Source organism: Grampus griseus (assembly GCF_964374135.1).
Source record: "Grampus griseus genome assembly, chromosome: 5".
Taxonomy (NCBI): Eukaryota; Metazoa; Chordata; class Mammalia; order Artiodactyla; family Delphinidae; genus Grampus; species Grampus griseus.
Genome location: NC_138998.1, coordinates 134,823,587 through 134,835,701, shown reverse-complemented (window position 1 = coordinate 134,835,701; position 12,115 = coordinate 134,823,587).

The following is a 12,115-nucleotide window of genomic DNA, read 5'->3' as shown; positions in this document are numbered from 1 at the left end:
CAATGCAGGGGACGCGGGTTCGTGCCCCGGTCCGGGAAGGTCCCACATGCCACGGAGAGGCTGGGCCTGTGAGCCATGGCTGCTGGGCCTGCGCGTCCAGAGCCTGTGCTCCACGACAGGAGAGGCCGCGGCAGCGAGAGGCCCGTGTACCACAAAAAAAAAAAATAAAAAAAATAATCAAAATTGGTGAATTTTTGTGTAGCCATTTTAATATTGAAGATGAAAAAAAAAAGCAACATTTTTGGCATATTATGCTTTATTATTTCAAAAAAGGTAAAAACGCAACTGAAATACCAAAAAAGATTTGTGTAGTGTATGGAGAAGGTGCTGTGACCGATTGAACATGTCAAAAGTTGTTTGCGAAGTTTCATGCTGGAGATTTCTCACTGGACCGTGCTGCTTGGTCAGGTAGACCAGTTGAAATTGATAGCGATCAAATAGAGACATTCACTGAGAACAATCAGCGTTATACCACACGGGAGATAGCCAACATACTCAAAATACCCAAATCAAGCGCTGAAAATCATTTGCACTAGCTTGGTTATGTTAATCACTTTGATGTTTGGGTTCCACATAAGTTAAGCAAAAAAAACCTTCTTGACCGTATTTCCGTATTTCTGCATGCAATTCTCTACTGAAATGTAACAAAGATGTTCTGTTTTTACGACAAATTGTGACGGGTGATGAAAAGTGGTTATTGTACAATAGTGTGGAACAGAAGAGATCGTGGGGCAAGTGAAATGAACCACCACCAACCACACCAAAGGCCGGTCTCCATCCAAAGAAGATGATATTGTGTATACGGTGGGATTGGAAGGGAGTCCTCTATTATGAGCTCATTCCAGAAAACCAAACGATTAATTCCAACACGTACTATTACCAGTTAGACCAACTGAAAGCACCTAACGAAAAGTCTGGAATTAGTTAACAGAAAATGCATAGTGGACTTCCCTGGTGGTACAGTGGTTAAGAATCTGCCTGCCAATGCCAGGGACATGGGTTCAAGCCCCGGTCCGGGAAGATCCCACATGCCACAGAGCAACTAAGCCCGTGTGCCACAACTACTGAGCCCACGTGCCACAACTACTGAAGCCCACGTTCCTAGGGCCCATGCTCCGCAACAAGAGAAGCCACTACAATGAGAAGCCCGTGCACCGCAACGAAGAGTGGCCCCCACTCACCGCAACTAGAGAAAGCCTGCGCACAGCAGTGAAGACCCAACACAGCCAAAAAAAAAAAAAAAAAGCCATTATCAAAAAAAAAGAAAACACATAGTCTTCCATCAGGATAACGCAAGGCCACATGTTTCTTTGATGACCAGGCAAAAACTGTTACCGCTTGGCTGGGAAGTTCTGATTCATCCGCCATATTCACCAGACATTGCGCCTTTGGATTTCCATTTATTTCGGTCTTTACAAAATTCTCTTAATGGAAAAAATTTCCATTCCCTGAAAGACTGTAAAAGGCATCTGGAACAGTTCTTTGCTCAAAAAGATAAAAATCTTTGGGAAGATGGAATTACGAAGTTGCCTGAAAAATGGCAGGAGGTAGTGGAACAAAACAGTGAATACACTGTTCAATAAAGTTCTTGGTGAAAGTGAAAAATATGTCTTTTATTTTAAAAACCAAAGGAACTTTTTGGCCAACCCAATACTATTTACAATATGGAAGTCTAGTTCCTCTGCAACTTGCATTTTTGTTTTATCTAATTATTTCAATTTAAGGTTTTTAGGTTCTCAAATATTTTTGAATAAATGAATGAGGAAATGTTAAAAAAAAAAAAAGCCTGTGTTCTGTTGCCACCCTTGCTACTGACCGCTGGGTTCTCAACTGGAAAAAAAAAAAAAAAAAGCACAACCTAAAGGTTGAGAATTATGTTTTATTCGGTGGACATACCGAGGACTTAAGCCAAGGAGACAGCCTCTCATTAGCTCTGAGGGACTGTTCTGAAGATGTAAGGGGGGAGCCAGGATATATAGGGGTTTTTGCAAAAAACCCAGGTAGTCGGAGCATCAAAAGATTACTGTTAATTAAAGAAAACCAGACATCTCCAGTTAGTGAATTTAGTGCTTTTTTAGCTATGGGGAGAGGCAAGAGTCTGGGCTTATTGAAATCACCACTTCGATGTACACTTAACTCTCTAGTGCCAGTATCCTATTATTCTCCATCCTGAATCCCCTCAGTGTGTACAGTGGGTGATGGCTTGATGGCCACAACATCCTTTCTTTACTGATATGGCAGATGACATTCTTTGTCCACAGGGTAAACGACATGTGGAACACCTAAGTAAGAGTGCTAGTTGATACCATTTGCAATCCTCCGGACTGGGTAATTTCTCAGTTTCCTCCAGCTTTCAGATTGTATTATTATGTGAGAAGCTCTTTCATCAACTGTTTGTTGAGAGAGAACCTACTTTGTGTCTATCAAAGTGAGGGCTCCAAGAATGCAGTGAGGAGCACAATAGAGGATTCCACTCTTGTGGAATCTACAGTCTCTTGGCTGTTTATTCAATAAGTTGTAGCCCATCAGTGAGTTGTGAAATCAGTTTGGTGAGTCTCAACTAGCACTTGGCAAAAAAAAAAAAAATTTAATTTAATAGTATAGTGTAGTGTCTGTCTGGGCCTAAATCCAACGTATTCACTTGTTAACTATGTGATGTTCAGCAAGGTTGATTTTGAAATGAGATTAGCCTGGAATATCCGGGTGGGCCCTAGATGCGATCACAAGTGTCTTTGTAAGACCGAGGCAGAGGGAGATTTGGTCACAGGAGGCTACTTGGCCACTGAAGCATCTCTCCAGAGACTTGAAGATGCTATGTGGATGGTTTTGAAAGTGGAGAAAGGCCATGAGCAAAGGATGCAGGGAATGCAGCTCCAGAAGCTGGAAAAGGCAAGGAAACTCCCTTCTAGGGCCCCCAGAATTTACAGGAAGCACGAGCCCCTGCAGATACCTTGGTTTCAGTTCATTTTGGACATCTGGCCTCCAAACTCGAAGAGAATACATTTCTGCTGGGTTTTTTTTTTTTTTTTTTTTGGCTGCTTTGGGTCTTCATTGCTGCGCACGCGCTTTCTCTAGTTGCAGTGAGCAGGGACTACTCTTCATTGTGGTGCGCGGGTTTCTCATTGCAGTGGCTTCTCTTGTGGAGCATGGGCTCTAGGTACGTGGGCTTCGATAGTTGTGGCACGCGGGCTCAGTAGTTGTGGCTCACGGGCTCTAGAGCGCAGGCTCAGTAGTTGTGATGCATGGGCTTAGTTGTTCCGCAGCATGTGGGATCTTCCTGGACCAGGGCTCGAACCCGTGTCCCCTGCATTGGCAGGTGGATTCTTAACCACTACGCCACCAGGGAAGCCCCCTTCTGCAGTTTTTAAGACACTAAATTGTGGTAATTTGTTAGAACAGCAACAGAAATAGACAGTAGTCTATTCATGTACAAGCAAACACTTACCTGTACATACAAATTCTTGCCTCCCCACTCCTAATCTTTTTTTAACACAATTGAGCATACTGTGGAGTTCTACATTCTCAAGGCTTACTCATATAGAAGAAATGTGAGGCAAACATGTACAGGCTAAACTTAAACTGGGTTGGTATAAAAGGGGCTTTTTCAGGAAAGTAAATGCTCTGATGCTTGTGTTAGAGAAACTCAAGCGGACTTGGAAATCTTTATCTTTAAAAATGTCAAAGCTGAGTTTGATGTGACTTTTTTATGGTAAAAACTACCTTCTTTGGGGAGTGCTGTTTACTAAATGTTTGTCTCCCCCCAAAATTCATATGTTGACATCCTAACCACCAATATCATGGTATTTGGAGGTGGGGCCTTTGGGAGGGTGATTAGGTCAAGAGGGTGGATCCCTCATGAATTCGATTATAGTCCTTATAAAAGAGACCTTACAGAGATCCCTCAATCCTTCTGTTAGGACACAGCAGGTAGAACCAGGAAGGTGCTTTTTTTTTTTTTTTTTGGCCGCACTGTGCAGCTTGTGGGATCTTTTTTCCCTGACCAGGGATTGAACCCAGGCCCTCAGCAGACAGAGGGCGGAGTCCTAACCACTGGACCGCCAGGGAATTCCCAAGGTGCTTTGACTTTATACTTCCCTATTACAGAACTGTGAGAAATAAAAGTTTGTTGTTTAAGCCACCCAATCTATGGTATTTTTATTTTAGCACCCCAAACTAAGACAAGAAAAGAGAAATTTTAAAATTCCATACAAGAGTTAGAATATCTGAAGAAAATAAAATCTCTAACCGATTGATCTAAATCAAAAACAACGTGAAAGGGTTTCCCTGGTGGCGCAGTGGTTAAGAATCTGCCTGCCAATGCAGGGGACACGGGTTCGAGCCCTGGTCCAGGAAGATCCCACATGCTGCGGAGCAACTAAGCCACAACTACTGAGCCTGCGCTCTAGAGCCCGCGAGCCACAACTACTGAGCCCACGTGCCACAACTACTGAAGCCTGCCCGCCTAGAGCCCGGGATCCGCAACAAGAGAAGCCACCGCAATGAGAAACCTGCGCACCACAAGGAAGAGTAGTCCCCGCTCAGCCCAACTAGAGAAAGCTCACGCGCAGCAACAAAGACCCAGTGCAGCCAAAACTAACTAAATAAAAATAAATTAAAAAAAAAATGACGTGAAAACTGGTTGCTTTCACAGACCTACAGTTGCACATGTCGACTTTGACATGGACTATACCTCAGAGAGGCTCCGCAGTTGTGCCTGAAAATCTTCATCACGTTGTTTTACAGCTTCATAACATTTCATTCTATCGATGTATTGCGACCCATGTAGTCAGTCTCTTACTGGTGGACGCTGAGGTTGTCTCCAAACTTTTTGCTATTATCAATATTTACAATGAATAACTTGTACATAAGTCATTTTGCACATATGCATATATATCTGATAAATTCCTGGAAGTAGAATTGTGAGGTCAAAAATACATCCATTTTTACTTTTGATAGAAATTGCCCCATTTTCTCCACAGAGCTTGTACCAATGTATACTCTGTAGCAATGGAAGTGGGAAGGCTGTTTTCCCCCTTTCACTGATATTCCTGAAATGGTCAGTGACTAATATCTCAGAGCAATTTTTTTTTCTCATATTGTAAGTTTGGGTGTCTTTTTACATTTGTAAAAGCCAATTGTGTGTGTGTGTGTGTGTGTGTGTGTGTATTGTGTGTGTGTGTCAGTGTGTGTATGTGTGTACTCCCTGTTTATATCTTTTGCCCAATTTTCTATTGTTTCTTTTGATAGTTCTTTCAGTACTGAAGAAATTAGCCCTTTGTAATATGTCTGAAATATTTTTCTGTTTGCCATTTGTCTTTTACTTTGCTTATGATGATTTTTGTTGTGCAGAATTTTTTTTTTTTTTTTTTTGCGGTATGCGGGCCTCTCACTGTTGTGGCCTCTCCCGTTGCGGAGCACAGGCTCCGGATGCACAGGCTCAGTGGCCATGGCTCACGGGCCCAGCCGCTCCGCGGCATGTGGGATCCTCCCGGACCGGGGCACGAACCCGCGTCCCCAGCATCGGCAGGCGGACTCGCAACCACTGTGTCACCAGGGAAGCACCTGTTGTGCAGAATTTTTAAAAGAAAATTTATATAGTCAAAATTATAGAACTTTCTCTTAGACTTGTGGAATTTATGTTCATCTAAGAAATTTCATCTCCATTGTTGGCTTATATAAATATATTTTCCTCAATTTTTCCAGCATTTTCATGGTTTCTTCATGGTTTCAATCTTTGATTTGTTTGGAATTTATTTTGGTGAAAGATGTGAGATATGAATCCAACTTATTTTCCCCCTGTTGGGTACCCAGTTATCCCAACACCATTTATTGAATAAGACATCTTTCTTTCCCCCTATGGGTTTGAAGTACCACCTTTATTATATGCTGAACTTTTCTATGTGTTTGGCTCCATTGATAGACTTTCATTTTGTTCTATTGACCTCTTGTCCATTCCTGCACTGGTACCAATTATTTTAGCTTTATAATATAAAGATCTGAGGTTAGTTCTCTTCATTACTCTTTAACTTAGAATTTACACTGTAAGTTAAAATTTACAACTTTATGATGTTGAATTTTCCTCTTCAAGACCTAGTAAACCTTCCCTTTAGCTCCAAGTCTTCTTTTCTGCTTTGGTAGTGTTCTCTTCAAGGAGGTCTTATACATTTTTTTTTCCTATTTTATTATTGTTGTTGTTATTGGCAGTGAGATTTCATCTATCTCATAACTGGTCATAAATAGATAGATAGGTAGATATTGATGTCAAAAAAACTATACTGGGCTTCCCTGGTGGCGCAGTGGTTGAGAGTCCGCCTGCCGATGCAGGGGACGCGGGGTCATGCCCCGGTTCGGGAAGATCCCACATACCGCGGAGCGGCTGGGCCTGTGAGCCATGGCCGCTGAGCCTGTGCGTCCGGAGCCTGTGCTCCGCAGCGGGAGAGGCCACAACAGTGAGAGACCCGCGTACCGCAAAAAAAAACAAAAACAAAAAAAAATATACTGATGTGTACATATTAACTTCTGATTGAATTTTCTTGCCTTTAGGCCAATCATAATCTTCATTTGGCCACGAGCTCCACCCCCTGCCCCCAATCATATTAAACAACTTGTCTTTTTTTTAAAAATAAATTTATTTATTTATTTATTTAGGGCTGCATTGGGTCTTCGTTGCTGCACGTGGTGGGCTTTCTTTAGTTGCGGTGAGCGGGGGCTACTTTTCATTGCGGTGTGCAGGCTTCTCATTGCAGTGGCTTTTCTTGTTGTGGAGCACGGGCTTAGGTGCGCAGGCTTCAGTAGTTGTGGTGTGCGGGGCTCAGTAGCTGTGGCTTGCAGGCTCTAGAGCGCAGGCTCAGTAGTTGTGGTGCACGGGCTTAGTTGCTTCGCAGGATGTGGAATCTTCCCGGACCAGGGCTCGAACCCGGGTCCCCTGCATTGGCAGGTGGATGCTTAACCACTGCGCCACCAGGCAAGTCCCCAAACAGCTTGTGTTTTTCCTGAGGGAATTTAGATTGATAGGCTGGCTTAGATTCAGAAACAAACAAAATAATTGGAAGGAAAACATGGGACAATATACAATCAAGTGCTTATTAGTTACTGTAGTATCTTTAGTACAACACAGAGCTCTCTGAGCAGTATGGTTAGTGCACAGAGTCAAGTGTGCCCTCTCCATACAGTACGGAAGTGTTTGGTTATCAAAGGGTCCAGTAAGAATTAAGGACAAGCCAGGTGAAGACAGAATGGGTGGTTCTCATAGATGCTTCAGATGGGTTGGGCTATGTAATCAGGCAGTGCTGGGAACAGCAGGACAGAGTGGGGAAAGCACGCCAAGCAGAACACCTCACGTGTCCCAAGTGGTCATCAGGGAAACCACATGAGTCTCAGGGAGGGGATTCTTAGAGTGACGGAGAGGCCAAGATTGGGGGAAAACCCACTGTTCCCTGAGCCCATACTGCCTAGTCCTACAAATCCATTCATTCAAACTTTGTTTTACTCCCCTTTCTTCTTCCTTCCAGCACCACCTTGGGCAGATAAATCAACATTTATGTTTTTCATTTAGCTATTTGCTGGCTGCTCATCGATGTCAGACACCGAAGGAACTGAAGATACAGGCTCTGTCTTTTCCACAAAAGGGCGCTTACCTTGGACCAGTGATGGGCTACTACGTTATTCAGTGCTTTCATAGGGCCACACTGGGAAAGTGCCTCGCTGTGAGGTGTAGAAAGAAGCAAGGCCAGGGAGTTTGGATCTCAAAGACGGGCTCCCATATATTTGTTAAATAAACCAACAAATGACTTGAGTAGGACTTCGCCAGGTGAAAGAGAAGGAGAAAATAGTATCAAGTGGATGAAACAACATGTGTAAGAAATGCAGGAGAGGGACTTCCCTGGTGGCGCAGTAGTTAAGAATCCGCCTGCCAATGCAGGGAACACGGGATCGGGCCCTGGTCCAGGAAGATCCCACATGCCGCGGAGCAACTAAGCCCATGTGCCACAACTACCGAGTCTTCCCTCTAGAGCCCGTGAGCCACAACTCCTGAGCCCGTGAGCCACAACTCCTGAGCCTGTGTGCCACAGCTACTGGAGCCCGCATGCCTAGAGCTCGTGCTCTGCAACGAGAAGCCACTGCAATGAGAAGCCCCCGCACTGCCACAAAGAGTAGCCCCTGCTCGCCGCAACTAGAGAAAGCCTGCACGCAGCAACGAAGACCCAAAGCAGCCAAAAATAAATAAATAAATAAATAGATTTATATTAAAAAAAAAAAAAGAAATGCAGGAGATGAGAAACCCCGAGTGGTTGGAGGAGACAGGAGAGGTAGCTGAGGCCTTCAGGAGGATAGAAAATCCCAATAGGCCCCAAGAGTCATAATTACAATTTCAATTTAGGGTAAAATGTTAAGCAACTTCTTTTTCTTTTTTTTTCTTTTTCGGTACGTGGGCCTCTCACTGTTGTGGGCTCTCCTGTTGCGGAGCACAGGCTCCGGACGCGCAGTCTCAGCGGCCATGGCTCACGGGCCCAGCTGCTCCGCGGCATGTGGGATCTTCCCGGACCGGGGCACGAATCCGTGTCCCCTGCATCAGCAGGCGGACTCCCAACCACTGCGCCACCAGGGAAGCCCAAGCAACTTCTTTTTATAAAGCTGAAACATTGAAGGGCGAGTTTCTCCTTAGTATTCTACCTCCCATCTGCTTCTGGTTGACTCTGGGGGGAAACTCAGGATGGCACAGACACTTGTTCACCAGATAAGGGGGAGCCCTGGCTGTCTCCCCTACTCTCACTTTAAATTCACAGTATTTTTGGGGTTTAAAACTTTATTGTGGTATTATATACAAAACATAAAATTTATCATTTTAACCCTTGAGTGTACGATTCAGCGACACTAATTACATTCCCATTGTTGTGCAACCGTCACCACCATCCACCTCCAGAACTTTCTCCTCATCCCAAACTGAAATTCTGTACCCATTAAACACTAACTCCTCAGTTCTTTCTCCCCCAGCCCCCGGCCACCACCATTCTATTTCCTGTTTCTATGAATTTGATTATTCAGGCACCTCATGTAAGTGGAATCATATTTGTCCTTTTGTGACTGATTTATTTCGCTTAGCATCACGTCCTCAAGGTTTATCCATGTTGTAGCACGTGCCCGAATTTCATTCCTTTTTAAGGCTCAATAATGTTCCACCATATGTCTACACCACATATGTTTATCCATTCATCCATTGATGTACATTCAGGTTATTTCCACCTCTTGGCTATTGTGGATAATGCTGCCACGTACATGAGTGTGCAAATATCTCTTTGTGACCCTGCTTTCCGTTTTTAGCAGAATTGCTGGATCATAGGGTAATTATATTTTAAACTCTTTGAGGAACAGCCATACTCTTCCTAGATCCAATTTTTTTTTTTTTCTTTTTTGGTACGCGGGCCTCTCACTGTTGTGGCCTCTCCCATTGCGGAGCACAGGCTCCGGACGCGCAGGCTCAGCGGCCATGGCTCAGGGCCCAGCTGCTCCGCGGCATGTGGGATCTTCCCGGACCGGGGCACGAACCCATGTCCCCTGCATTGGTAGGCGGACTCTCAACCACTGCGCCACCAGGGAAGCCCCCTAGATCCAATTTTGAAGTCCATTTCTGCCTTGGCTTAAAGGTAGGCTTACTGATTTAGATGCAGGACCACTTGGAAAGAGCTACCTGTATAGGATGAGAAGTAAGCAGACAAGCCTCCGCCCTGCGGGTTTCCTCATTTCCATCCAAGCCATCATCTCTGCGAACTCGTGGCTCTGCAAACTAGTGTTTCTCCAAGAGTGGTCCAGAAAGCACTAGCATCAAAGATAACTTATTACACAGGCAGATTCCCGAATGTCACCCCACTTACTGTTTCAGACTTTCTGGGGCGGAGGCTAAGCCTTCTGCAAGTTAGCAAGCTCTCTGGATGATTCTGTGCACACACCAGATAGAGGACCCCTGTTAAGTAAAGTTGCTTTTCTGGATTCTAACCACAACTGAGATTTCTAACTGCCAGGTCCTCATAACCATCCTGAAAAAAGGTTGAAGGGGGTCTCTTCACTCAACTTCAGAGACAGCACAAAGTCCGATTGCAGATGATGGAATTCAGCTTATGGAATGATGACTATACAACTTAACAAAACATGTAAGCATGGTAAGACACTACGTAGTGATTCTCACAATGTCCAGTTGCCCCTTAGTGTAGAATGGGTGGACTCTTCTTTGATGGTGTTACTTTTCCATGTTCATGGGTTTGTGTGTCCTACTAAACTGCAAATGATACCTGGCAGAAGGCATTGTCTTACCTCAATTTAATTGCAAAGGCCAGATTCTGTCTGGTCTCCCAGGTTGTTGTTCAAAGCTTCTAATTACAGTCTTCATCAACCATCTCGATGAATCCAGCTACTTCTACTTCTAATTTAACTGGGCATAACACAAATGCTGGAAAATAAGGCTTGTTCTGCTTTAAAACACCTCAGCACCCCTTGAGAGGCAGGAGCCACCTGCTCTGTGCCGAGGCTCTGGGAGGAGCTGTTTCAGCAGGAAGCCCGCTGGGCGGGGTGTCCTCAGAAGCTGTCTCCCACCCGGCACCACGCGGCAGCAGCCCTTGCAGGCTTTTCCTGTTTAAACTTCTCAGCCCTGGGCTTGAGAACATAGTGCTCTAGAGCAAGACAGACCTAGGCTTCGGTTCCTGGCTCTGCAGACTTTGGAGAACTGAGGAACAGTCCCTACCTCTCACGGGGGTTAGGAAATCACCCATGTGACGCGCTCAGCACAATGCCTGGCCCCTGGGAAGCACTCCAGGGGTGACGACCATTCATACCCGCTCCTAAGGGCTACGTCCCCACCACACCCTCCTGTAGCTCCATGCGTTCCAAAGTCTGCTTTGTTAGAGCACGGGACCCAGCACACTGCTTGCCCCCAGAGAAGTGGCACTTTGGTCCTTGGGTTGGACACATGGCTTAACTTCTTCTGAGAGGAAATGAGTCACAGCGGTCGTCTTGCAAGTAGGAAGGCAAAAAAGAACTGTTGATTTTGCTTTTCCTCACACTTAAAAAAAAAAATCTCCATTTTCTCTTTTAAAACTAAGACAACATTGTCAATCAACTATACTCCAATATAAAACAAAAAGTTAAAAGAGAAAAAAGACATAAAAGACCCCCCAAAAAAAGTCAAGTGAAAAAAAACAACTATAGAAACCACAGCGGGAGCACAGAGAGGGTTAGTTGCTATAACCCTGAGGGGTAGTTACAGTCGATATTTCTATTGTATAGATGAGAAAACTGAGGAACAAAGTATATGTCCAGCCTAGCATGTGGGTAAAGTTGAATAACAAACGCAAATTGAATTCAGAGCCTATGCCCTCACCCACTGTGGTGTGTACACGGACAAAAGACTTAGCTATACATCACATTTATAAGACTTCTTTCCTAGTGTTCTATGATAAACAGAGATGTACTATTAAATCTCTTTTAAGATTTCTATTAATAAATAAGGATTAAATTTTATATGGTATTGACCGAGACCATTAAGCTGTTTTAGATACTGGAGAGGAAAAAAAGAAAAAACAAAATTTGTAAATCTAGGTACAGATACAAGACCTACCTTTCATGGCATAATAGCTACTGATGATATAAATAAGCTATTAGTTTTGTTGTCAATTTTGATACGTGATCATATGTACCCACCTTGATGTTAACTATTAATCAGCATATGGTTATCTCCTCACAACCTGAATTATAGGGAAATCATCATATAAGTTACATTGAATTCACAATTCTACACTTCAATATTTAATATTTTAGTGACCAAACTTGCAAATGATTTTAAAGATACCCCCCCAACACACACAAAAACAACATAGTTTCCATGTAATTATTTATTTTTTTTATTATTTTTTTTTGGCTGTGCCACACGGCATGCGGGATCTTAGTTCCCCAACCAGGGATCAAACCCGCGCTCCCTGCAATGGAAGCAAGGAGTCTTAACCGCTGGACCGCCAGGGAAGTCCCTCCATGTAATTTTTAACACGTATTTGTATGAATACCCATATATGGTGGTGCTTTTTGATTCTTACTTTTAGCCCTTATTTAGGGAACCAAGTGGTTCTGT